Here is a 25,182-nt window from a genome sequence, read left to right on the forward strand (position 1 = left end):
AGATGTTTTCTCTTGAGCAGATTTGTGAACACAGACAGAGACATGCTGACCACTTCTCCGTCTGTGTCACTCAGCAGCTGCAGGACGCTTTTACACAGTCTGCGTATAGGTCTGGCCTGTGTGGAACACAAGGCTGTGCTGGGAAGCCCTGAACGGCTGCAGTGCCAAGACCGCCCTGGCACTGCAACCCCACCCTGCTGCTGCTGGGCCCAAAGGCCAAAGGCCTGTCCCAAAGCACTCAGGCAGGTGAGGCAGGAGAGCTGGGAGCAGCTGCCTCAGCTCCTGAATCACAGCCAGCCCAAGGGGCTGCTTTGCCCAGCACAGCTTCAGCCGCTGCCCCGTTCTCACCAGCGAGGGTTCCTTGCTGAGCACCACGAGGCCTCTGAGCGCCAGGCGACGCCTCTGCCTGCACTCGCTCTGCAGCTGCCTTGACGTGATCTCAAGGACACAGTACCCACAGTCACTCAAGTGTAGGCAATCCAGGACCTGAAAGGCACAGGGCAGTGACAGGGGAACCAGCCAGCAGGAGCCTGGAACTGCGCAGGGCTGGGCCCAGGCAGCAGCACAGGGCATGGGCACCGTCCCAGGCAGCTGTGGCTATGCAAGGGGACAGGGCTGGCAGGCAGCTCAGCGAGGTAGTGCTGGCCATCAGGCTCACCTCCACAAGGAATGCCAGGGAGGACAGATCCCAAGGTGCCTCCTCCCTAATGAGCCTCCGGATAAATTGGTGTGCGACATGGTAACACAAGGGCGTCAAGTCACGGCGCATCACCCTGGAAGGGGGGAAATGGCACCAAGACACTGAGGTGGGGGGTGGGGCGGCAAACCTCTCCCAGGGATGACTCACGGAGATCTGGCCTTTCCCCAGCATCCCTGGAGGGACTTGTGGGTGTTTTGGGACCATGGGGCTCCTTTTGGGCACCCTCCTCTCAGACTTCTCCAGTCTGCTCAGCCATCCCTCAATGGCACAGCCCTCTGGCCAGGACCACAGGGACTGTGGTAGGGCACCCTGGGCACAGGGCACACATTTCAGAGGCAGTGGTGAGAAGGGGTCTCACCTGGCCAACAGACCCACGGCATAGTGCTGGGTGTCAGCACGGAGCAGCGTTTCCCAGCCACACTTGCGTTCCATGGCCATCAACTCATTGTCATAGTGCAGAAAGCAGAGCAGAGCCTTCATGGCCTGCGCTGCAAACCTGTGTGCAGAGCAAAGCCCAGGTCACATTGGGTGAATTGGTGTCAGCCACAAGGGCATGGGAAGGACAGGAGGACTGGCACCTGTTGGGTTTTTTGGGAAGGTGGTGTTCCTGCTGGCATGCTCTCCAGAAGTTATCAACTTCTGCTGGCATCAGCTGTGTGGTGGTGAAAACTTGCAACAGCAGAGCCGTAAAGAGAGAGCTGGAATAATGCATCATCGCCTCATGGCGCTGAGGCACTTGCAGAATCACCCAGAGCACCAGAGTTGCCTGCAAAAGAAGCACACCAAGACAGCGCTCAGTGCCAAGGCGTCCATGGGGCAGAGCCCAAGGGGAGATGCAGGGGGAACAGCGGGCCCGGTGCCCCCTGGGCCTGCCCCTAGCCCAGGTTTCAGCCCAGCCTGAGGCAAGGAGAGGATGAAGAGCTGCTGGAGAAGCGACCTAGGGGACAGTCAAGGCCAGTTCCACAAACTCACAGCCAGAGCAAAAACGTCCTTGTTGTCCTCATCAGAGGTGCAGATGCTGCAAAGTGGCCAGTTCTCCATCACATGGAGCAGAGTTGGCAGCACCTTCTCCATTGCTGGTCCTGATGAGGCTATGGTTTGCCACATCACTGCAGCAGCTCTGTGAGATCAGAGCTCTGTGTCAGGGGTGTCTGAGTCACAGAGCCATGCCCTGTGTAGCTGTGGGGTCCCAGGTGACAAAGCCCCAGTGCCCTGAGGGGCAGGGAGGGAGCATTGGCAGCAGCCTCAGGAAACAGAGGGGCCCGAGGCTCCTGGAGCTCTCTGCCTGTTGGGCAGAGCCCATTGGACAGGCTGTGCAGGGCAATGGGCCCTAAAGGCCGGTGAGCCCTGAGCTCTCAAGGCACGTGGGCCCCATACCTGTCACACGATGGGGCACAGCGCAGGAGGGTCAGCACAACTTCGTCCGGGTATTCTTCAGCCAGCCTCACGATGTTAGTGGCCAGCCTGGCATCCACCGTAACGGAGCGCATAAGACACTGGTGAATGCTCCGTACAATAGCTGGCACCTAGAGTAGGAATGGGGAAGACTTGGAGCGCTGTCCAAGGCAGCAGCTTCCCCAGCTTCTCCCAAGAAGTGCTTCCCTTCCTGCCACACTGTGCTGGCCTCAAAAGCTGAGGGGGCCCTGTGGATGTGGCTTGAAGGGGCACACGATCGTGGCAGACCTCCAGTTCTGGCCCCTGGCTGGCTACCTGCTGGTCAGAAGGAACACCCCCCTTTCAAAAACATCCGTATTAGGTGCATGACTCACCATGGGAGGGGGCGTAGTGTCAGTATTTGTGATGCCCTGAGTCTCTCTGGTGTTTGGAATGGCCATGTCCTCAGTCAGTGCCACATCAGAGTTTGCCCTGGCATCACTCACCGCAGCATCAGAGTCTTGTGAGGGCGCAGCTGAATCTGGGCTGACATCAGGCTCTGCCTGGAGCTCGGTCAGCCCCAAGTCAGGCTCAGCTGTGCCCTCAGTTCCCTTGGGGCTGATCTTTCTATGCCGAATTGGCAGGAACCGGCGGAACCTCTGTGCAGAATGAACAAAGGACAGGGAAGAGAGGCATGTTCCAAGGAGTGCTCCATGTGCAGAGCTGGGCTGAGCAGTGACAGCAGGCCCAGCCCAGGTGGGGATGGCTGCAGGTACCTTCAGCATTTTGCGGAAGCGGCCACGGGCAGGCTCCTGCTCTTGTGTCCTGTCCATGGCTGCATCTGTCAAAGAGCAGCCAGAGCTGAGGGGCTGCGGGAGAGGCCGGAGAACGCAGCCCAGCCCTGCACTCCCCAGGCAGGGACAGCCCTGGGGTGGCTCAGGGGATGGAGCACGGCCACTGCCAGGGGTCAGACCCAGCCCATATTCCGTCCTGCCCTTGGGAATGTCCACATGGGATGGGATGGGATGGGATGGGATGGGATGGGATGGGATGGGATGGGATGGGATGGGATGGGATGGGATGGGATGGGATGGGATGGGATGGGATGGTGCAGGGCCCAGCTGGCTGCAGCTTCAGCCCTGCGGCCCAGCTCTGCCACTCACCATCCTGCCCTTGCTGGAACTGCTCTGGCTCTTCAGGGTGTTCTGCTGGGGCAGCTCCAGGGTTGGTGTTTCTGTTCCGTCGGAACACTCTGAATATCCTGAAGAATCTGCCCGCCATGACAAAATCGGGCCTTGGGAGCACCTTCTAAAGAGATGTCAACGGAAAGCTCCGGCTCACCAAGACCCACAGTCTGCTCACAACGTGAGCTGTAGGAGTTATGCCTCAGAAAAGCTCCGGGTCAGGCACTAACGAGTGGGCTGTGTGGGGGCTCCTCACAGCACCACTCTGGCGTGTCCTGTCCCGTCGCATGCACCAGGCACTCTGGTGTGCTCTTGTCACCGCCAGCTCTTGTCCATTCCACCGTTCCATTCCATGGTTACCAGGCTGCGCCGTGTCACTAACGGCCCTTGCACGCCCTGCCACCTGCCCTGGTTCCGCCCCCATCCCCCCCAAAGTGGCCCAGGATGGAAGGAATCCCTTGCCCAAAGTTGTCTAAGACAGCCTGACAGGATCTTTAGGAACAGCTCCAACCATCAGCAAACGCTGCCCTGCTCTGCAGGCTCAGGGCAGCAGAAGGAGCCCCCAGGGCTGCCGAGGCAGCCGCAGCAGGAAGGGCACGGGGCCTTGCACAGAATCTGTACAGGGGCCTGGCAGCACTGAAATCAGCAGGTGTGGCAGAGTCCCCACCGAGGCAGACCTGCCACCCCAGCCGAGCCCTGGCAGTGCTGGTGCCCTTCTCCTGCCCCAGAGACCTGTGCCCCTGGGGGGCTTCTGTGCCAGAGGGCCAAAGCCAAAGCCCCATGCATTGGGGGCTGGGCTCCTTCCTTTGGGGTCTTGGCAGGAGCTCGTGGAGCTATTGCTGGCCACTCCTGCTATCTGTCAGATGATGTTGCTCCTTCCTGGAATGATGTTTTTCATGGAAGGGGTTTGCAGTAGCACAAAAACACCATCAGCTGCTGAGTTTCCCAGGATGGCTAGATTGTACAGAGGCACTGTCCTGTATCAGTGGGATCTTCTCTGTCTTTTTCTGGGACAAACATTAGCCCAGTCTCTGATGTTCAAGGCTCCAGTTGCTGTGTGTCTGTCTGTGTTACAGCTGATGCAAGGCAAACATTTCATCCACAGACAGAGTCCTGCTTGAACAGTCACAGAGCTACATCTATTTTTACATTAGTAATTTTTACATTAGTAATTTTAATTTTTTTTTAAGTTTTCCAGAGCCTGCTGACTGTTTTCAAGGTTTTCTCTGTGTCCCCAGTGCACATTCTCCAGAAATTGTGCTTTCACATCCTTTTGCATTTATTAAAGTTACCTGCAATGACCAGTCAATCAAAGCCCTGGGAAAACTTCAACTTCAAGGTGAAACCGGGCAAAATATTTATCTCCCACATCTGAAGCCATGAATTGCCAAGTACTGTCCTCAGTACACCTGTAGGTGTGCTGATGCCATTTCAAAGCGGTTGCCAATGAAAACAAATTTTAATAGTTTTGTAGTTTCCACATTGGAATTAAAATCCTTGACTAGAAAAATCACATGTCAAAATTTTTAGGACTTTTACAAACCAGAGCTGTCATTCTCGCCTTGCATTTTATAGTCTCTGAACAGTCACAGAAGGTTTTAGTTCTAGACAGTACAGAAAAAGTCCTTGGTGTTCAGCTATACTTTTATATCAGCATATACTCCTGATGATTATTTTAGGCAGGAGCAGCATACTCAAGAATGAGCCAAACAGGCTGTTCCTGTGTTCTCATGTCCTGAGTCTCTCTCTCTCTGTGTCACGACGGCGCCAAGGCCGCTGTCTTGGGACACCTGAGTGTGGAAGGCGAGCCCGCCCTCAAGCACGGCCATCCAAGTCAGTCACGGGCACAGGCTGCAGCTGAAGCTGCCAAGCGTTGCTGTGAGGCTGGCAAGTCAAGAGAAAGCCATTGTGGCCAATTCTGCTGAAGCCTTTTGCCAAACCAAAGGCAGCTGTGCCCACAGCCTCCCCCTGTTTGGCACCCGGCTGCTGCGGACGCCTCAGTGCACAGGTGCCGATGTTCGGGCTGCTGCTGTTCCTGTGCCCACTCTGCTGCTGTTCCTGTGCCCACTCTGCTGCTGTTCCTGTGCCCACTCTGCTGCTGTTCCTGTGCCCACTCTGCTGCTGTTCCTGTTCCCACTCTGCTGCTGTTCCTGTGCACACTCTGCTGCTGTTCCTGTGCCCACTCTGCTGCTGTTTCTGTGCACACTCTGCTGCTGTTCCTGTGCACACTCTGCTGCTGTTCCTGTGCCCACTCTGCTGCTGTTCCTGTGCCCACTCTGCTGCTGTTCCTGTGCCCACTCTGCTGCTGTTCCTGTGCACACTCTGCTGCTGTTCCTGTGCACACTCTGCTGCTGTTCCTGTGCACACTCTGCTGTTGTTCCTGTGGGCTCCAGAGCTGCTTGGGCAGCAGTGACTGGGCAGCCCTGCTGGAGGAGACATCGCTGCCCTCCCCATGGTGGCAGCAGCTCTGTGGGCCCCGAGCTCTGTGTCAGGAGAGCCTCGGTCACAGCAGCGTGGCCTGGGCAGCCGTGAGGGCCCGGCCTGGCCGCCAGCCCTGCCTCTGCCCACTGCCCCTTATCGCAGGCACCCAGTGGCCGTGGCCTGGCAGCACCACCCTGCCCTCCATGTCCCCAGCCAGCCCAGCCTGGGCACACCTCAGGCTGTCCCCACCCTCCTGGAGGGGTGGTGTCCCAGCCTCGAGGGCTTCTGCTGCAGGCCTGGGAGACTTTTTGGGGAAGCGCCAGATCAGCCGGGTGTCAGGAACCAGGCGGCTGCCCAGGGGCTGCTTATGGCCTCTGACACCCAGTTCCTCAGGTCTTCCCACCACCCCGGCCCCTCAGGGGCCTCCTATCCACTCGGAGCCTCCTGCCATCCACTCCCTCACACATCCCCCTTGTGCCTTCCCACTGCCATGTCCCGTCAGGGCCTCCACAGCCCCTCATCCCTTCATGGCCTCCCAGCACCCTGTTCCCTCAGGGTCTCCCCCAGCGTGGCTCTGCTGCAGCGCCGCAGCCCCACAGGAGCTCCAGAGGAGCTGGATCAAGAGGCACCTGGGAGCCCTCAGCAGCCCAGCCAGCACCACACGGGCACGAGGACACAGATGGCACTTCCTGGCTGGGACAGGGGTTGTGCCCTCAGCAAAACCACCAAAGGCCAAGGGGCTTCTGGCCATTTTCCCTTCACCACTGCACACCCCGGCAGGTTGCTGAGCACAAGGACCCTTTTCCCTCTCTTCCCCGATATCCTGTGGACCTTGGGCAGCAAAAGAAAGCTCCTGGGAGTCTGTGTATTTATAACATATCCTATATTTACATACTAAACAAAAACAAAAATAAGGAAAGAACAATTTTGAAGAAAAATAAAATCCTGGCTGGCTCAGGTGGCCCCAGCAGACAGAGCCTCCCAGATCAGCTCTCAGCAGAGCTCCAGCAGCGCATCCAGTCAAGGCCTGAGAGATGAGACCGTGTCCTCTGTGCCATGTCGAGCTGATCTTGCAGGTTTCCAAAGATGGAATATTGAGTTCTCTCTACTGCCTAGAGGATACAAAGTTTTTGAATTGCCAGGCTTCTGATGGCGGGGCTGATGTTATGTGCCATGTCTTCAAGGGCTGGAAGAGAGGAACAGAGCTGTTAGCGTTCTGGAACACACATAGTCATGGAATGATTATATGAAGGTGCTTTATTGAAGAGCTCTGGGTGTCAGGGGTACACACACACAAATCTGACCCATCTTGGTTTTGAGCTGAACATGTTTTATACTCTATCATATAATATCTATTACATATTAAACTTCCATTGTTCTATTGCATGCATTGTTTTTACCCAGGCATGGATTTTTCGTGATTCTCCCCAGCCCCCTAACATTGTTCCTCATGTTCTTTAAACAATAATTATATCTAATCACATCTAACAATTGTATCATTTATCATCTACTGATTACACAGGTGCAGTTTCACCTGATCTTTAGCAAGCACAAGGCCTAACATTTCCCAGGGCCTACTTTTCCCTGGGCTTTCCAAACCTAACTTTCTTTCTATGTCCCCAAATTTTCTATGATTTCAAAACCTTTTACTATCATTCCCCCCTTTGAAAGCATTTTCACTTCACCATAAGTGCAAATGTTTTCACTTGATACAGTCCTTTGTTTCTGAGTTTATACTTGATGTTCTTCGAATCCTTGATTGATGTAAGCATTGTCCTGGATGTTGTCACAAATTGGAGAACCAGAAGATGGTGGGGGTAGATCTTGTGTCAGTGCCTTTATTATTTTCTGGTTCCAAGACGTTTTCTTCTGTATTTCTCCCTTGAAGATGCTGTCAGCTAACCAAATTGCTAAGAATACAATTAGTAAGATGATCACATTCTCAATGATAGATTTAATCCATGAACTCACATTCCACCCTAACCCTTTGAAGATTTTGCCTGACCAACTTGTAGACAAATCCTTTTGCTCTTCCTGTGCTCCATGCTCTATTTGTTGCGACTGATTGATGTCATATTCTACATCTGCAGTCACATTTGGGGTGTGGATGCAGCAATGATCAATCCATCCCTTTAAAAAAACTCACACACTCCATGCTCTTTCAGGAGTAGTAAATTGTAATTGTACCTTTAGTTCTTTAAATCTTTCTCAGGTCACTCTTGCTAATTTATCTACCTGACCTGTTTCTTTATTCTGATAGTTTGCTATAGGACCAAGCAAAGACTCCAGGGCCCACCTAAATTTCACTTCACTAGAGGGTTCTTGCCAAGTGTTATCTTGATTCTATTCCTATCCTAATCTTCCCTAGCTATGCCTGTGTCTAGCCACTGAGTTAATTTTGCCATTGTTAGCATCCGTACCGAGATTAATTTTTGTTTTAGCAATTTCACCAATGCCTCTGCACCCCAATGACATTTGTTTTGTTTAATTTGTAGAACTTCTCTCATTATCAGTGGGGTTAACACTATTTGTCTTTGTGCAGTTACATACCACTCTTCTGAATTCTTTTGTGCATTTAGCAAATGTCCCAATTTCTCATCTCCTATTGAATATTTCGGCTTTGGAGGCAAATTGAATTGACATCCATTAACTTTTAAAGGTGTCAATGCCATTGTTGTTTGCACTTCTCGAGCAGCTTGTCGGGCTGTCCAGTCTGCTTTTCGATTTTCCTCACAAAATTTTGGAGTTTCTTGATTGGTGTGCTTTAGAGTGTATAATTGCTAATTCTTCAGGTTTTTGTATTGCTTTTATCAATTGCAAAATTGCATCTTGATGTTTAATGTATATACCTTGAGAAGACAGTAGTCTTCCTTCTTTCCCCAGTGCCCCGTGTACATGCACTACTCCAAAAGCATACTTTGAGTCAGTCCATATGTTTACCCTTTTCCCTTCACTTAATTCTAGTGTTCTGGTTAAGGCAACCAGTTCTGCCCTCTGGGCAGATGGATTTGGTGATAATGCTTTTGCCTCCACTATTGTACTGACTGTTGTTACCGCATATCCAGCCTATCTGGACCCGTTCTCCACGAAGCTGCTTCCATCTGTGAATAGCTCTCACTCTGGTTGCTCCAGTGGGATGTCTCTCAGGTCTTCTCTTGCTGAATAGGTGTACTCTATTACCTCTACACAGTCGTGCTCTAATGGGCCTTCTTCAGTTGTGGTACCTAGGAACAAAGCTGGATTCAAGAGGTTAGTTGTCTTTAGTGTGACATCATCCTGTTCGGTTAGGATTACCTGGAATTTCATCATCCTGCTTGGAGATAGCCAATGGCCCCCTTTTGTTCTAAAACAGTGGTCACCATGTGTGGCACATAGACATCTGTGTGTCTACCCATCGTGAGTTTCCTGGCTTCTTGGATCAGCATCACAGTGGCTGCAACTGCCCGTAGGCATGAAGGCCATCCAGCACTCACATTGTCAAGTTGTTTGGAAAAGCAGCCTACCAGCCTTTTCCAGCTTCCCAAATGTTGGGTCAGCACTCCCAGTGCTGGGTGTGATCTTTCATGCACAAACAGCTGAAAATCTTTGGATAGATCAGGCAATCCTAACGCCGGAGCTGTTGTCAATGCCTCCTTCAGTTTGAGGAAGGCCTCCTTCTGTGGTCTGCCCCAGGTAAGCGGTTGTGTCTTCTGGGCTTCATACAGGGGCTCTGCAATTAGTCCATAGTCCATGATCCACAGGTGGTACCACTCTGTCATCTCAAGGAAAACTTGTAGCTCATGTAGGTTCTGGGGTTCTGGAATGGCACAAATAGCTTGAATACGATTAGTACCCAGCTTACACTGCCCTTGTGAGATTTCACACCCCAGGTAAATCACAGTTTGCCAGGCAATTTGTGCCTTTTCTTTAGATACCTTATATCCTCCCATTCCCAGCTGACTTAAAATTTCAATTGTTACCTTTCTGCAGGTTGTTTTCTCTTCTGTAGCTGTCAGTATATCATCAACATACTGTAACAGCAGGTATTGCTCCCTCAGAACTTGCCCATTCTCAGTTCAAATCTCCAGCTCCTTCACCAGCTGGCTTCCAAATAGGGTTGGACTGTTCTTGTATCCTTGTGAGAGTCGTGTTCAGGTGAGCTGGGTTTTCCTTCCATTTTCTGGATTTTCCTACTCAAAAGCAGTTTCCTACTTTCTTTGTCAAGGGGTATGCAGAAAAAGGCATCTTTTAAATCAATTCCAGTAAACCATTTCTATTTCTCTTTTATGGATGTTAACAATGCGCAAGGATTAGCTACCACTGGCTAAATATCTTTAGTTATTCCATTTATTGCTCTCAAATCCTGTACTAGTCTGTATTGGTCAACACAGAAATTTGGGCTCGAGTGTTAACTACAGAAGTAATAGGTGTACGTTTAGGACCCACTATTGTTATAATCAGTACATCTCCAGTTTTGTTATTTCTAGTGAGCATTTTAAATACAACCAACCTCTGCCTCTCTGCTCACCCATGAGAGGCAGAGTTACCAGTTTCCCTGATTCTAAAGCTGTTTGGGCTCCACTCCCAGAAGCTGAGAAGGAGACTGCTTTGGCTCCCAGCCCAGAGCCTGTGGAGCTGTGCTGGGTTATACAGTGGGGCATTTGATACAATGAACAGTGGGACAGTGCCAATTAGAGACTGCTTTACTCAACTTTTAAGTAATAAGCCATCCATTATGTTTCTGGGGACCCCTTTCTTTATCTCTAGTGACCACCAATATGGGCAGTTAGAGATTTGTTTTCTCTTTTCTGTGTTTTCCTTAAGAGAACCAATGTATCTAACACCCTTTGCTTTCTCTGATTTTTCTTCTGGGATTTTTACAGGTCCATAATTGCTACTGTAATTAATTAGCTCTTTTGCAACTTTTCTCCGTGTCCAAATTTTATGGTTCCTAGCAGGAGAACACAATTGTGAACCTGTGGGCTGAGAGGGGGTGGTGAAGGGAGTAAACCCAGGATCAGTGGAACCAGGTTGAGCAGTCGGGTTCCCAAGAAATCTACCTAGTGTATCCACAGAGTTTATAGCTGCTATGTTTTTGGAGGAAAATTGCTGTAGGTTTAAGTGATTCTGGAAGGCCTTGAATGAAAGGGGTCATAATTTCAGTTTTCACAGGTAACAACATTGGTGATTCATAGCCAGCAATTAATTTTCTTTTGTGCATCATTTGCAAGCAGGCAGCTTTGTGAATGTTTTCAGGAGTTGGTTTGGGGTACTCACTATAGCTATAGGGTCCCCCCTTTCCAAGGGGTGAAGCCCCTCTGCCCAATAAGCTGTGTGCTGAGTTAGGGACCATGGGTTACGTCTGTCTCCTGCTGTTAAGAAGACTTCATGTCCCCAGTGCCCACTGGATTCCCGTTCCCTCAATCGAATTTGATCACCTCCAGTGAGAGACACTGGGAATACGTATTCTGTCTCTGACTCGTGAGGCAGACGCCCGTACTTCCTTTTTTTTCTTTTTTTTTTCTTTTTTCTTTTTTTTTTCCTTTTTTCTATTTTTAGTGGTTATATGCGGATCAAGATTTTTATCATTGATATAATTATATTCTGTTTTAATTAGAGGTTTCAAACTAGGACAGCAGTGTTCCCCACAATTTTATCCAAGTTAGCTCTTTTTGAGGGTAAATTTGAGAGGGGTTTCCCTCTCTTGTTTCTTTTAGCAAGTCAGCATTTTGTGAATTTTTTTTATGGAGGGCTGCTTGCAACAGATTGATCTTACTTCTCTCTTCATCCAATTGTTTTTGCAAAGTTTTAACTAGGTTTCGGAGGGAGTCTATTGTAGTTTTTTCCTCACTTCTTTACTTACAGCGAGTTTCTATAGCTGCTTTAAGACAAGCTCCCAAAACTGAGCAGTTTTATTTTTGCCCCGTTAAAATTTTGTTTCATGTTGTAAAGAACATACTCTGTCAATCACATTTTCCAAATTAAACCAATTATTAAGCACCAACTTTTCCCTCCTGGAGAAGGTCTGGCATTGTGTTTTGCTAATAGAGCATAACATGCATAAAATGCAGCTTTAACTTCTGCACTGCTGTTTTCAGTCATTTTACAAAGGGAAAAACCACTACAGGGAGGTATAAACTTAAATTATACACACACACAGAGCTTTTTGCTTCCCTGTTTGGGTGAGAAGACCAAATCTGCTTGGGAGGCACTCCTTCAGTTTGAAATTCTGGTTGTCTTTCTGCTACACCAAGCAGTCAAAATTCATACACACAACAACAACAAAAACAGTCCTGCCCTTTTGCACTAAGAGACCTTTTGTGAAATTCTGCAGACAGAGCCCTCAAGTGAGTGTGGGGTGCTTTTCACCTCGGTGTGTGCAGTTTGTGGGAAATTCGAGTCGCCCCCCTTGCTTTCTAGACACCGCTCACTCTTTTGGGAGTGTCGGGCTGGGTGCGGCTGGAGCGAGACGTCCTTCCCCTAATACAGACTGCACAACAAACCTGCAGCCCCTTCTGTCTGTCAGAAATCCTGTCCGTGACTCCAGTTTAAATGTCAGGATTCAATAACATGAGTGGGACTCGTGAGAGGTTTGTTTGATCTCAAAGTGCAAAAAGGACACAAAGGGATTTCAGTTTAAATCACAACAGCAATAATGTACCTTTATTTTAGTGCCAACAACAAGGCTTATACGATAGAGGAGATAGAGAGAGAGAGAGAGAAAGAAAACAAAGAGAGAAGAGGGGGGTTATAGCTACCAACAGATGAGACGGGGTTGCTGGGGTCTTTTTCTGTGGGAGATCTCGCATAAATTAACTTAGCCTTATGTAATTCTTCCCCAAAGTTACCTTGTTTCCAATGTGCTAATAAGCACCCCAAAGGAGAAGTACCCAGTATGGGAGCACTGCAGCCCAGAACCCTGCTCCATGTCACAACTACAATACACCAAATGCCGAACCTGCGACGCTTTCGCAGTCGTCTGACAGACGGCGCCTGGGCAATACCAACAGGAATTCCTTTAGCCCAACCACGCGCAGCTTTCGCTGTGTCTAACTGGCAGGCACCCAAACCAAAGTAAAGCACCTTACCTTTCTCTCCCGGGGACGTTGTGAGCAGCGGAGACGGTCGCAGCCGGATGGGCTCCCCGAGAATCCCTCGGTGCCGGCTGGAGCGTGATCGGGTCGTGAGCGAGCTCAGCAGCACTCACAGGGTCCCATCTGGGGTGCCAAAATATTAGAGCTCAGGAACACACATAATCACAGACTGATTATATGAAGGTGCTTTATTGAAGAGCTCTGGGTATCAGGGGTACACAGACCCAAATCTGACCCATCTTGGTTTTGAGTTGAACATGTTTTTACACTCCGTCCTTATATAACTGACATATTAATTATTAAACTTATATTGTTCTATTGTACGCATTGTTTTTATCCAAGCATGGATTTCTCGTGATCTCCCCCAGCTTCCTAACATTGTTCCTCATGTTCTTTAAACAATAATTATATCTAATCATATCTAACAATCGTATCATTTATCATATACTGATTACACAGGTGCAGTTTGACCTGATCTTTAGTGAGCACAAGGTCTAACATTTCCCAGGGCCTACTTTTCCCAGGGCTTGGCAAACTTAACTTTCTTGCTAAGTCTCCAAATTTTCTAAGATTTTAGAACCTTTTACTATCACCCCCATCGTGTCCATCTCGCTGGTGCCCTCGAGCTCCCAGCCCGGCTCCGGCCGCCTGCTCTGCTCCCTGATGGATTTCTCCCCTGCCCACATCCAGCTGAGCTGCTCCCAGGGCCAGCAGCAGCTCTCGGGCCACGTGCTGGCCACTGCCGTGCTCCCCAGCGGGGACTGGAGCCAGCAGCTCCTGGTGCTGCTGGAAACCGCCCCCGGCAATGCGGGCTCAGCTCCAGCTGCCAGGTGGAGCACGTCAGCCTGGAGCACCCCCTGAGCCGGCACTGGGGCACGGCCCGGCCCCCACAGCGCCGGGGGCAGCGGGGGAGGCACTGGGGGGGCCCAGAGGGGGCTGTGGGATCCTGAGAGGAACAGGAGGGGCTCTGGTGGGTCCTGGGGAGCCTGGGAAGAGACTGGCAATGATTTACCAAAATAGCGATATTGATCCAGTATCAACATCGATCTGTTAATGGACAAAAAACCTCTCCAACAGTTTAAAGTTACAAAGTGGATGTTTAATCACAGCACTGGGTGAGTGTGGGAGTCATCCCCTTAATACACACTGCAAGTTGACAGAAGATTCCAGTGTCTATTTATTTACAAAAGTCTTAAATATCCAAAATACTAATACATATTAATACTAATACATATTCATAATGCTACCACCTCCCATGCTCCACTTCGGATTAAAATTCATGTTAATGATTTTAAAATGTCATTATGCCTGCATGGTGGGCTCTGTAATTTGAGGAGGGGGTCGTTTTGGTGAGGAGGGGTCATCAAGAGATGAAGGAAAACCGCTCTTCCTCACTCCCACCTTTCCACCTTTACAATGGTTGACATTACAAATGACATTTGGTACAACTCAAATTTCCTCCCTTGTGACTTTTAAATGGGTTTCCAGATGTAAGGTCTGTGATCTTCCTGAACCCGTTTATCAGTTTCTCTTTTCTCATTATAAGCACAGCTGAACAAACATACAATGAAAAGTAATTTTTTACCTCAGTCCGAGATTCATTATCTCAAATCCTGCTTCTCACTTAATCATTAACTCTAACTAGTTCCAGCAAGGCCGATCTCTAGCTAAGATCTCTAATTTTTCTAAAATTGTTCATTGTTTAAAATTAGTGACTCCAAAGGAGGTTTCAGAGGGTCCTGGGTGGGCTGGGGGAGACTGGGAGGGTGCTTGGAGGAGCTTGGGGGTTCTGTGAGAGGTTCTGGTGGTTCCTGATCTCTGCAGATGCATCATGGATGCCGTGAAACATTGCCCACAGCAAGATGCTGACGGGGATTGCAGTCTCCATGTTGGGCTTTGTCTTCCTGGTACTGGGGTTCGGCTTCTGCCTGTGCAGGAAGGTGATGGGGGGTCCCAGGAGTCGTGTCCTCCCCCCCCACAGAGCGTGTGTGCTCCCCTTGGGCCCCCCAAGCTCGGTGTCACCCCCTTTTCTCTGCCCACACAGCTCCTGAGGCAAAAGGTTCTCGAGGACTGAAAGTCAACAATTCCCACTGTCATTCTGTATCCTGTTGGATTTTCATTCCCCTGCTTTCATCCAGGTGCCCACAGGGAGCCAGGAAGATGTGGAGCCTCCCAGCCAGGTGTCTTCCCAACACGGATCACCAGGACCATGGATCACCAGGGCTCTGCCCAACGGGGGTCACTGGGGATCATCCAACGCCGATCCTCCCATGGGGGATGGAGCTGGAGCAGCGCACGAAGCTCTTCCCGCACTCGGGGCACTCGCAGGGCTTCCCTTACTGGTGCCTCCGTTGGTGTCGGGTCAACGCTGATCTCTGTGAGAAGCTCTTCCCACACTGGGGACACTCGTAGGGCCTCTCCCCAGTGTGGATGCGCCGGTGGACCGTGAGGTGGCCGTTCTGCTTGAAGCCCTTCCCGCAGTCGGGGCAGCGGAAGGGCCTCTCCTCTGTGTGAATCCGCTCATGTTTGAGGACATGGGAGCTGGTCTGAAACCTCTTCCCACACTCGGGACACTCGTAGGGCCTCTCCCCAGTGTGGATGCGCTGGTGTGCCCTCAGGTAGGAGCTCCACCCAAAGCTCTTCCCACATTCCAAGCAGGTGTAGGGCCGTTCCCCTGTGTGGATCACCTGGTGTTTCATCAGGTCAGAGATATTTCCAAAGCTCTTCCCACATTTCCCACACTCATAGGGTCTTTCCCCACTGTGGATCACCTGGTGTGCCCTCAGGTTGGAGCTCTGGTTGAAGCTCTTCCCACATTCCCCACACTCGTAGGGCTTTTCCCCAGTGTGGATCACCTGGTGCCGGAGCAGGCTGGAGCTGTGGCTGAAATCTTTCCCACATTCCAAACACTTGTGGGGCTTCACCCCCTGCTCTGAGCTCCGGCTGGATCTCCGACCACCTTCCCGGCAGAGGGAGGATCTTTCCTCCTCACAGCTCCCTGGGCTGGGTTTGCAGCCTCTCCTTGTGTGAGATCTCCAGGGCTTTTCCTCCTCCTCCTCCATCTGACCACAGCTTGGGAATGAAAAATCCTGGTTTGGGGGAAAAAAAGAAAGGAAAAAGCCTTGGGCTGAGGGTTTCTCCTTTCCCAAGTTCATCTCAGGAAGTCACTGGGCATCTAGTGTCTGGAAGGACCTCCAGGACACCAAGATTCAGCCCAAAAAATCTTCCAAACATCAAGACAGATCAAAAACTTCCAAAACACCAAAAATCTGATATCCCCCCCAACATAGAAAGATTCAGCCCCCACAAAAAAAACAAAGCACCAACATTCAGCCCAATAACACTCAGAAACTCCAAGATTCAGCCCCGTGAAAATCGTGGATCTCCCTGCCCGGGCACTCGCTGCATGGGGGGGTGAGGGGGGCAATGAGGCCGGGCCGGAGCAGGGGGTGCCTGAGAGAGGCCCCGAGCCCGGGGGAAGCCCCTGCAGAGCCATGGAAGTGGCTCCTGGCCGGACTCGGGGATCCCCCTGGCGATCCCCGCTGGAGCAGCCTGGTCCTGAGGGACTCTGGCCCCTGGCAGGGACCCCAGGCTGCAGCAGGACAAGGATTCCTGTCCCTCAGGGGAAGGCACTGACATGACCTGACTGTGACCCCCATCCCTGTGCCTCTGGGCGGGGAGGGGGACGGAGAGGGGCACAAAGTTAAGCCCGGGAAGGAGGGAGAGCTGGGGGGAAGATGGATTTCCGTAGGAATTACTTTACTTCTCATTTTCTTGCTCTGACATGTTTGATAATAAATTCAATTTCCCCAAGTCAGGTGTGCTGTGCCCGTGACCAAGGATTGAACAGTCCCCACTCTCATCCAGACCCCCGGGCCTTTCCTTGTGTCTTCTGCTCCCCGCCCGGGCCAGGAAGGAGAGTCACACAGTTTTGGCCTCTTTCCGGCATCCCCGGCTCCATCCCAGACTCACCCCCAGCTCGCAGCGCCCTCAGCTCCCGGGCACCCCGAGCTCCCGGCGCTTCAGCGCAGCGGCGCTTCCTTGGCCTCCTGCCCGGGCCGGGCCCAGCGCCGGGGCCGCTCCTCAGCCCAGGCTGCCGAGAAATGGCGGAGCTCAGCCCAAGGCAGGCGAGGCCGTGCCGTGTGCAGAGCCCGCCGCTGGCTGCGATTGGCTGCTTCTGCCGTCACTCGTGGCTCTGGCGCGCGCTGATTGGGCAGAGCGGGGACAAGCCCGGCCCCGCTGGTGCCCCCAGGGCGGCCGTGGGGCAGGAGAGCCGCCATTGCCGGAGCGTCTGTGCGGGCCCGGCAGCGGCGGCAGCAGCGGCCGGAGCCCGGTGAGGCGGCGGCGGAGCTCGGAGGCGGCCCCGGCCATCGCAGGTGGGAGCCGCGCTCGGTTCTGCGGGGGCTCGGGGCTCGCTGCGGGCCCGGGAGGGGGCGGCAGGGGGCTGTGGCGGGTGGCTTGTGCCGTGGCCGGCCCGTGTTGGCCCTGGGCTGAGGGCGCTGCGGGAGCGGCTGCCCGCGGTCTCCTTGCCGCTGGGGCCTCGGCAGGAGGCGGTGGCGGAGCAGCGCTGGCTCGTCCCGCTTCGTGTCGGGAGGCCGGAGGTGGCTGCGCTGTGCCCGGGGCTGGGCGGGAAAATTCCCGGCGCCAGAGGTTTGTGTGGCCCAAGGAGCCAGAGGAGTGGTGTGCGAGTGACTTTATTGCTGCCCAAAGGGAGAGGCCATGGGCCATTTGCCGTGCGCTCTCTCCAGTTGTTGGAGGACGCGGCCTCGTTTTTGTCCTGATTTTCCCGGCCGCATGTCCCTGTCCCTTTGCCCAACACTGGCGGAGGTGCTTGGAAGGTTCAGCCTTCCCGATCCGCCTGCTGCATGTCCTTTTTGTATAACACCCGATATTCCTGGCTCTGGGAAGTGTTTGTTCTTCTGGAAGTTCAGGAGTGTGTTGGGACTTGGTCTGAGCAGCAGTCCTTGTCGATTAGTAACATTTTCTGTAACTGATTATTTCTCCCATTCCTTCCTTATGTGCAAGTCCCTGGCCCCATCTCCAAGCAGATTCACTCATTGCCTGTGTTTTCTCTTCCTGGGTGTTCTTTGGTTTTGGGATTGCTCTCAGTGCCCTCATTCTCTGTCCTTTTGTAGCCGTTTGTGGCTCAGGAGGCCTGGCTGCCACCTGCATCCCCTTGCTCAGCTGCTGAATGAGCTGCACTCAGCAAGGTGTGGTGCATGGTAAAAAGATGAGAGTTGCTGTAGCACATGAGAGGAGAAACAGCATTTGTTTAACCCATGGTCTGTGAGGGAAGCACAAAACTGTGTCCTATTCCCATCCTTTCCACGTTTGGAGAAGTACATGAGCTGCTTTGCTATTTCCTTTGTTATCTGTTTTACTACTTTTCCATTGCCATCTATCTGCCAAGAGTAGTTTGAGTTACTTAACTTTTCCACAAACTCTGCCTCGATTTTCTGCTAAAAGATAATGTGATCCCATCCCATGGTGGAATGTTGTGTTCCTCATCTGAGAGGATTGGTTGCGAGGAAGGTCAGGAGCTGGAGCTGTCTGGTTGGTTATTATTTCAATGACATCCTGTTATCTAATTATCCCATTGAAATGTTAAATGGTTTCTCTGGTACCTGATATGAATTCATCAGGGTTCCCGGGGTCTGGTCCATGGTATTGCAGGATTTGTTCTGGTGGCTGTTCATCTTTTCCCCAGTTTTGGGTGCTCCCTCCGGATATGCGAAATAAAAAGAGCTCTATAACTCGCAGAGTAGTTATAAGAGTAGGTATGAATTTATTCAGCACTGAGATACATGGGGGATATCTCCTCCGAAAAGCATGCACACCTTTTTGATTTGGTTTTATCTTTTTCAGACTAGGTTTACAAGATATGCCTAAAACACATTCATTTTTTAACTCTGCTTGTCCTCCCTTCATATTACAATTAACTCCATGCCTCTTTCATTCCTCTGGCCGCCTTTTGGAACTTTAAATCTGTTCTTTCTGGCTTAGGGTCTGAAGAATCTCCTTTATCTTGTGGTGCCTTTGTCTTTGCAACTTGTTTGTGTATTCTGGCTCCTTATCTTATCTTGCAGTCTGACTCTTTTCTTGTTCTTGTGGATCAGTGTGTCAGGGTATGGTTTTTGTCCAACCCCCCTTTTAGTCAAGCATTTCTTTGTGTTTATTTCCTAATTTTTAATTTCTGTTTCACTCCAGCCAGGGCTGCATCAATTGTCAGCTTTTCTCTCATTAAATCATCACATTCTTGGAATTCCCAACTGATTTCTCTGAACTTGTGGTGGCAAATAAAGCCCAATGGGTTTATTTATGATACACCCTATATAACATAGACAATGACAGCACATGTTGGAGTGGGGACAGGGATGATTCCCCCCAACTTGTTTTAGTGAAGTTTTCACAACATTCTCCATTTTCTGTTTTCCTTTGCAGCTTAACCAATTTCTGCTGCAGAGTCAGATATCCTCACAATGGGCTCTGCCTTTAGCTGTGCAAATTCCATCTGTGCAAGCAGGCAGAGCTTGGGCTGAGGGGCAGAGAGAATCAGCCCAATTCCTCCTGCAGGCAGGAAGCCCCTGGGCCATTGTGCAGGCTTTGTCCGATCAGTGTTAATTTGCATTTCTAAAGCTCCTCTCCTGGCTGCCTGGAACAAAGCTTCTCTTCCCAGGGCAGACATCCCATCACTCACACGTGGCCCCCACAGAATCTGCTTTTTTTTTTTTTTGTTTTTTTTTTAAAACAATATTTTATTAACTGTTTATATGTTAAAGTGCCAACTTTAAAGCTCTTCTAGTTTTCAAAGTGCAGCTTAAACGTGAACATTGAAAAACTCATACCATCATTTTGTCATCACTAAGATTCACATACAAATATAAAACAAAAATGAGAAAGCAATCAAGTGTTTTCTTTTTATTCTCCTGGGACTAAAAAGTGATTCTCACACCACTGGCCCAAACAGAACCGACAATAAAGAAGTAAAATTATTATGAAAATTTATTCTAACGGTGTAATCTTTTCTCTAAAACTGTGAAAAGCAAAAACTCTCCACAATGTCTTTAGAGAAATACGGTGTTACTTGAATCTGGCCAGGATGTGCAACAGGAATAATTTCATGCACACTTAGGCTGGGTGTGCAGAGAAAATCATTCCATGACACATGAGTTTGACTAGATTTTTCCTAAATTTATACAGTCTGACCCCATAGAAATCCCTTGGTTTAATGTTCATTGGTTTCAAGGTGTGGAGTTGTTAGGATTTGGTTTCCTGTTGCACGGGATTTCTGTGCCTGTGATGTGAATTAGGTGGGCACTCCTGGATTTCCTGCTCAGCCTTTTCCAGACCAGGTGTCTCCAGCTGTGCCTGGGGCAGTGTCTGGGGTGGATGTTGGTTGATGTTTGCTGCTGGGTGTTGATGTTTTGTTGATGGTCGTTATCTTGGTGGGAATCTTTTGGGCTATTCCCAGTCTGTTGAGATGTTAAACACATCTCTGCTGAGTGCTGGAAAACACACATTAAAATTCCTTTAAAACAAACATTAAAATTGCTTTCCTCAAGGCAAAAGGAAACCTAGTGTGACCAGAGAAATAAGATTTGAAGCTATTTTAAAGTTGGTCTATTTTGGCAGCAGCTAATCCCAGGCAGGGCAGAGTGTGAGTGGAATTGAGAGGCAGAGTGGAATTGTCCCAGTGCCTTCCCCAGCAGCTGTGGCGAGGGCAGGCACAGAAAGGGCTGAAGCTGCAAGAGTGAGAGCAAGGATTGTCCCGCAGTGGCTGGAGATGGCAAAGGAGGGTGGCCAGGCCGAGGATTTGAGCAGAGGATCTGTGGGCAGGCCCAGGGGCTTCCCCCGCTGGGGAGCCCTGGCTGCTGCTGCGTTGCCTTCAGTGCAGGCTCAGGGGTGGCCTGTTTAATATTCCCTTCCAATTCAGATTTGTGAGTCTGGAAGAGCCATGGCTGGGGCATCAATCATTTTATTTTTTTCATTTTGTTAAGTTTTGTTCTCTTTCTTATTCCCACCTCATAACATTGAGGCTATCTGGGGCTAAAAAATTCACGCAATATTCTGGGTGGAAAAGAGAATCCTCGATCCAGCTCCTATAATTCCCTATTAATCCTAAGAATTGCTGCAGCTCCATTTTAGTCCTGGGAAACATTATTTCTGAGATTCCCCGAACCCTCTCTGAATCAATACACCACAAGCCTTCAGTCAAAATAGGTCTCAAATATTTAATCATTTTCTCTACCATTTCCTCTTTCTTTTTTTTTCAGACACTCAAAGCTGTTTTTTTGCCTGAAAATGAAGCCATTTCACAGAGGCTTCCTCTACCTCTTCTCCTTGTCCTCCTGACTGGATCAAGTCATCCACATCCTGCATTAAGCCAGTCCCTGGGGGTGAGGTCAATTCCTTTGATATTTCCTGCAAGGCTTGCCCCAGTCAGGCCGGTGCTTCCGTGCATCCCTGCAGAAGGACCGTCCATGTCTTGAGCATTTTCCCTTCTACCTCTTGTTGCCAGCCCAAGGCAGAATTCTGTTTGCATCCTCTGGAAGTGGGCAGATCCCCAGAAAGCATCTTTTGCATCAAGTTGTGAATGGCAGCAGTGTGAGGAGGGCACCTGGTTCAGGATGGTGTAAGGATCTGAGAGTGTGGGGTGCCTCAGTTTCATCATCTCATTTCTTCTTCTTGGGTCCTGCAGCATTCTGTGGATTCCATTGGATTTCTTGTTTGGCAGGATAGGAGCATTCTAGGGAGCCATCCCTGGCTCCCCAAGCCGTGCCTTGAGCAGGACTCCCTGACAGGCTGTGAGCCCTTCCTTCCCTCCCTTGGAACAGGGGATTGCTTTTCGACACCTCTTGTCCTGGTTGCTTGAGGGAAATTTGGAGAGGCTCCATATCTAATTTTGCCAATTTCCCTGGGGTGCCCACACTTGTGGGTTCACTTCAGCCGTGGCTCTGCCAGACATTTGACACAGAGGTACAACAGAACCAGCCTCTGTATCACCTTTTGCAACAGTAATTTGCATTTCCCATTTAGCCATCAAATCCCTTCCTAGTAAATTACAATCACAATTGTGAGCAAATAAAAATTCCTGCATTTCAAACCCATCCCCCCCATCTCCTAATAGTGGCTGAATAAAACACACCCACTTATCTTTCCCACATAGTGCCTTAATTATTAAAATATTCCTTAACAATTTTCCCCCCTTAGGTGTAAGATTCCGAGTGGATGGAGAGGCTCCTGTGCCCATCAGGAAAGGTCTCCTCTGGATCCAGAGCCACCCTGAATGTTCCCAAGGGCTGCAGTGTGGTGGGTCCCTGGTGGAATGGGAGCTGTGAGACCGCTAAGAATCCGTGTCCATCAAGGGCTGGACTTGCTGGTGCTGAGGGTGCTCCTGTCTGTGCTTGCAGTGTCCTTGTGCCCTGCAGCTGGAAGGCTGATTCCTTGCCAGGGGCTGTTTGGGTGGGCTGTCCCCTGGCCAGGAGGGCAATGCCTGTGCCAGGTGCTTGTGGCCGAGGGTGTCCCCTGGGTGCTGGGGCCCCCTTGGGCCCTGGGCTTGATCCCTCAGGGGCCGTAGGAACTGTGCCATGGCCTTTGCCTTCAGCTTGGCCTTTTGCTCATCCCTTGCTGCATTCAGCTGCTGAGCCTTTGTGAGCAAGTGCTGCAGGGGCTTCTTGTGGCCCTGCTGCAGCCCCCCTCAGTGCCTGTGGGTGCTCATCGTGTGGCAGCTGCTGAGCTTTCTGCAAAATCCTTCCTTTCTCCAGGGACCCAGCACAAAATGCTTAAAAGTTCATGTGGATCCTTGCAGGTGTAATCCCCATTTCTGAGCTGTTCCTTCCTGGTGCTGGCTGTGCTGAGGCTCCCCTCCCCAGCCCGTATCCCAGAGCCGGTCCCTGTCCTGCCGCAGTGTCCAAAGGCGGCCCCCCCGGCGGGCAGGGCCGGCAGCTCCACGGGGCCGGGCAGCGGCCGGGGCGTCCCGCAGCCTCCTGGGGGCCGGGGGCCACTGCCGGCCCTGCCCGGGGGGTGCTGGGGTCAGGCAGCGCCCGGCGCTGAGCCCCGGCTGCCCCACAGCCCCGGCCCGGCCCCACAGCTCCCCACAGGCCCCCAGCCCGTGCTCCCGGTGCCGCAGCTCTGCGCCCGCTCCTGCCGCTCCCAGCTCAGAGAAACCCCCTGAAATCCTGACCTCCTTCTTTTCCTGTCCTGGAAAACTGGCATACAAAGGATCTGAGTCAGCTGGGAAAATCTGAGGATAAGACCCTTCTGAAAAACATCCCAATCCTCAGTATTTTTTTCTCTTCCTCCTCTTTTCCATCATCCTATTTCTTACCCCATAGATTCCTCCTGCTGCTTCTTCCCTTAAGCACATTCCTGCACACTCCCCTTCAGCCAATCCCTTCCCAGCACACCAACACCATCCATCCCCTTTTGTCTAAATCCCTTCTGGACTTCCCTTCTTGCCCCCCTGGGTGTCCATGTCCTTAATTCCCTCTGGGAGAATGTGCAAACGACCTCCACATGCTCCCAAGGGACCCTTGAGAGATATTTTGGGATCCTCATCTCTTTTGCTGGGACCCCATTGTGGCTTTCCCTTTTGTCCCCTCCCTGGGTGCCCTGCCATGTTTACTCCCCGAAGATCCCACTGGAGTCACTGCTGAGATTTTCAGTGCTCTCTCCCTGCTGACTCTTGAGAGCCCCCCTGATCCGTCCCTCGTCTGTCTCCTGCTCACTCTCGGGTACCCAATCAATCCCCGGTGCCGCCGCCAGCCGAGGGAGCCGATCCCCCAAACTGGGTGAGGCACCTTCAGCTGCACTCAGTGCCCGCCGGCCTGGACGGTGGAAGGAATTGCGGAGGAGCCCCAAGGTGTGTGGAAAAATTGACATCCCCAGATGTTTCTGTCCACAAGGAAGAAAGAGGAGTCCTGTAAAAGTAATTTCATTTATAAAAAAGGGAGAGGCCATGGGACAATTTCCATGGTGTCTCTCCTGTTTTTGGCAGACACAGCCTCCTTTTCACCCTAGTTTTCTTGGTCACATCTCCCTCTCCCTTTCCCCATTGGCTGAAGTACTGGAGAGGTACAGACTTCCCAATGCACCTCCTACATACCCCCTTGATATGCACCCCACTTTTGTATAGCTAATGATATTGATGGCTGCGTTAAGTCTTTGTTGTTCTTCTGGAAGTTGATGAATTTAGCAGGACCTTGGCTGAGCAGCAGTCTGTGTCATCAATTAATAACATTTTGTGCAGCTGATGGGTCCTCCTGTCACTTCGTTATGTCCACGTCCCTGGCCCGATGTGCAGTGAGGTTGACGGGATCAGTTTGTAAAGAGCCTTTGTTGTTGTTCCTTTGCTGGGGTTCCCCCGTTTTGGGGCCATCCCCCCTGGAGCAGGGTGTCCCCCCTTGGTGCAGGCGCAGGGCTCAGGCAGGGCTGAGGCAATCAGAGCGCGCGGCGCTGATGACTCATCAGTGTCCAGGCAGAGCCGCAGCTGCCAGCGTTCCCCAGCTGGAGCCCAGCTGCGCCCCTCCCCCCCGGGCCTTGGCGCCCCCCTTGAGGGGAATTTGGGGAGGTGGGAGGGGGGAGCGCCAAGGCCGGGCCCCCCCGCGCTGTGGTGGCGGGAGCGGCTGCAGTGGGGAGCGAGTGCGGGCGGAAGCGGCCGAGAGCCCAGCGCTGCCCCAGGCCGAGCTGGCCCAGCTCCATCCGTGCCCCTGCGGTGGGATGCTGTGGGACTGGGGGGGAAGAGGGAGGCGGCAGTGGGTGCTGGGCCTGGGGGCAGGAGGAGAAGGGAAGGAGAAGCAGGGTTTAGGAGCAAAACGGTCAAATGGTGAAAATGGGGTTGTGCAGGAGAAGAAGGAATAGCAGGAGGAAGAGGAGTGTGAGGAAGAGTTGGGACCCAGGAGGGGGAGGAGGAGCAGAAAGAGGAAGTCGTACAAGGTTCCACCTCTCCCTGTATCTGGGGACCGTACAGGCCCCCCCCCCCCCCAATATGCAGCAAGTTAATGGGGACAGGGATCGATGATTTTCATGGGGCTGAATGTTGGTGTTTCTGAGCTTTATTGGGCTAAATGTTGGTGCTTTGTTTTTTTATGTTGGCTGGATCTTTCTGTTTTGGAGGAGGTTTTGGCTGAATCTTGGTGTTTTGGAGGTTCTTACAGACACTAGATTCGGGGTGACCTCCTGAAGTGATCTGGGGTAAGGAGGAATCCCCAGCCTCAGGTGCTCGCTTGTTTTTTTCCCCACAGGCAGGAGTTTTATTCCCAAGACATGTCAGCAGGGAGGCAGAGAAAAAGCTCTGGAGCTCCTGCATGAGAAGGGGCTGTAAATCCAGCCTGAGGAGCTGCGAGGAGGAAAGATCCCCCCTGTGCCAGGAACACGGCCAGAGATCCAGCCGGAGCTCAGAGCTGGGGGAGAAGCCTCATGATAGAGAGAA

The 25,182-nt window shown here is 51.6% G+C and overlaps 1 pseudogene; it reads left to right on the forward strand.

Moving 5' to 3' along the window:
• Positions 1 to 25,182, forward strand: part of LOC131588505 (zinc finger protein 208-like) — a 911,601-nt pseudogene that overhangs the window by 588,787 nt on the left and 297,632 nt on the right.

The sequence above is a fragment of the Poecile atricapillus genome, chromosome 26, assembly GCF_030490865.1.
Source record: "Poecile atricapillus isolate bPoeAtr1 chromosome 26, bPoeAtr1.hap1, whole genome shotgun sequence".
NCBI lineage: Eukaryota > Metazoa > Chordata > Aves > Passeriformes > Paridae > Poecile > Poecile atricapillus.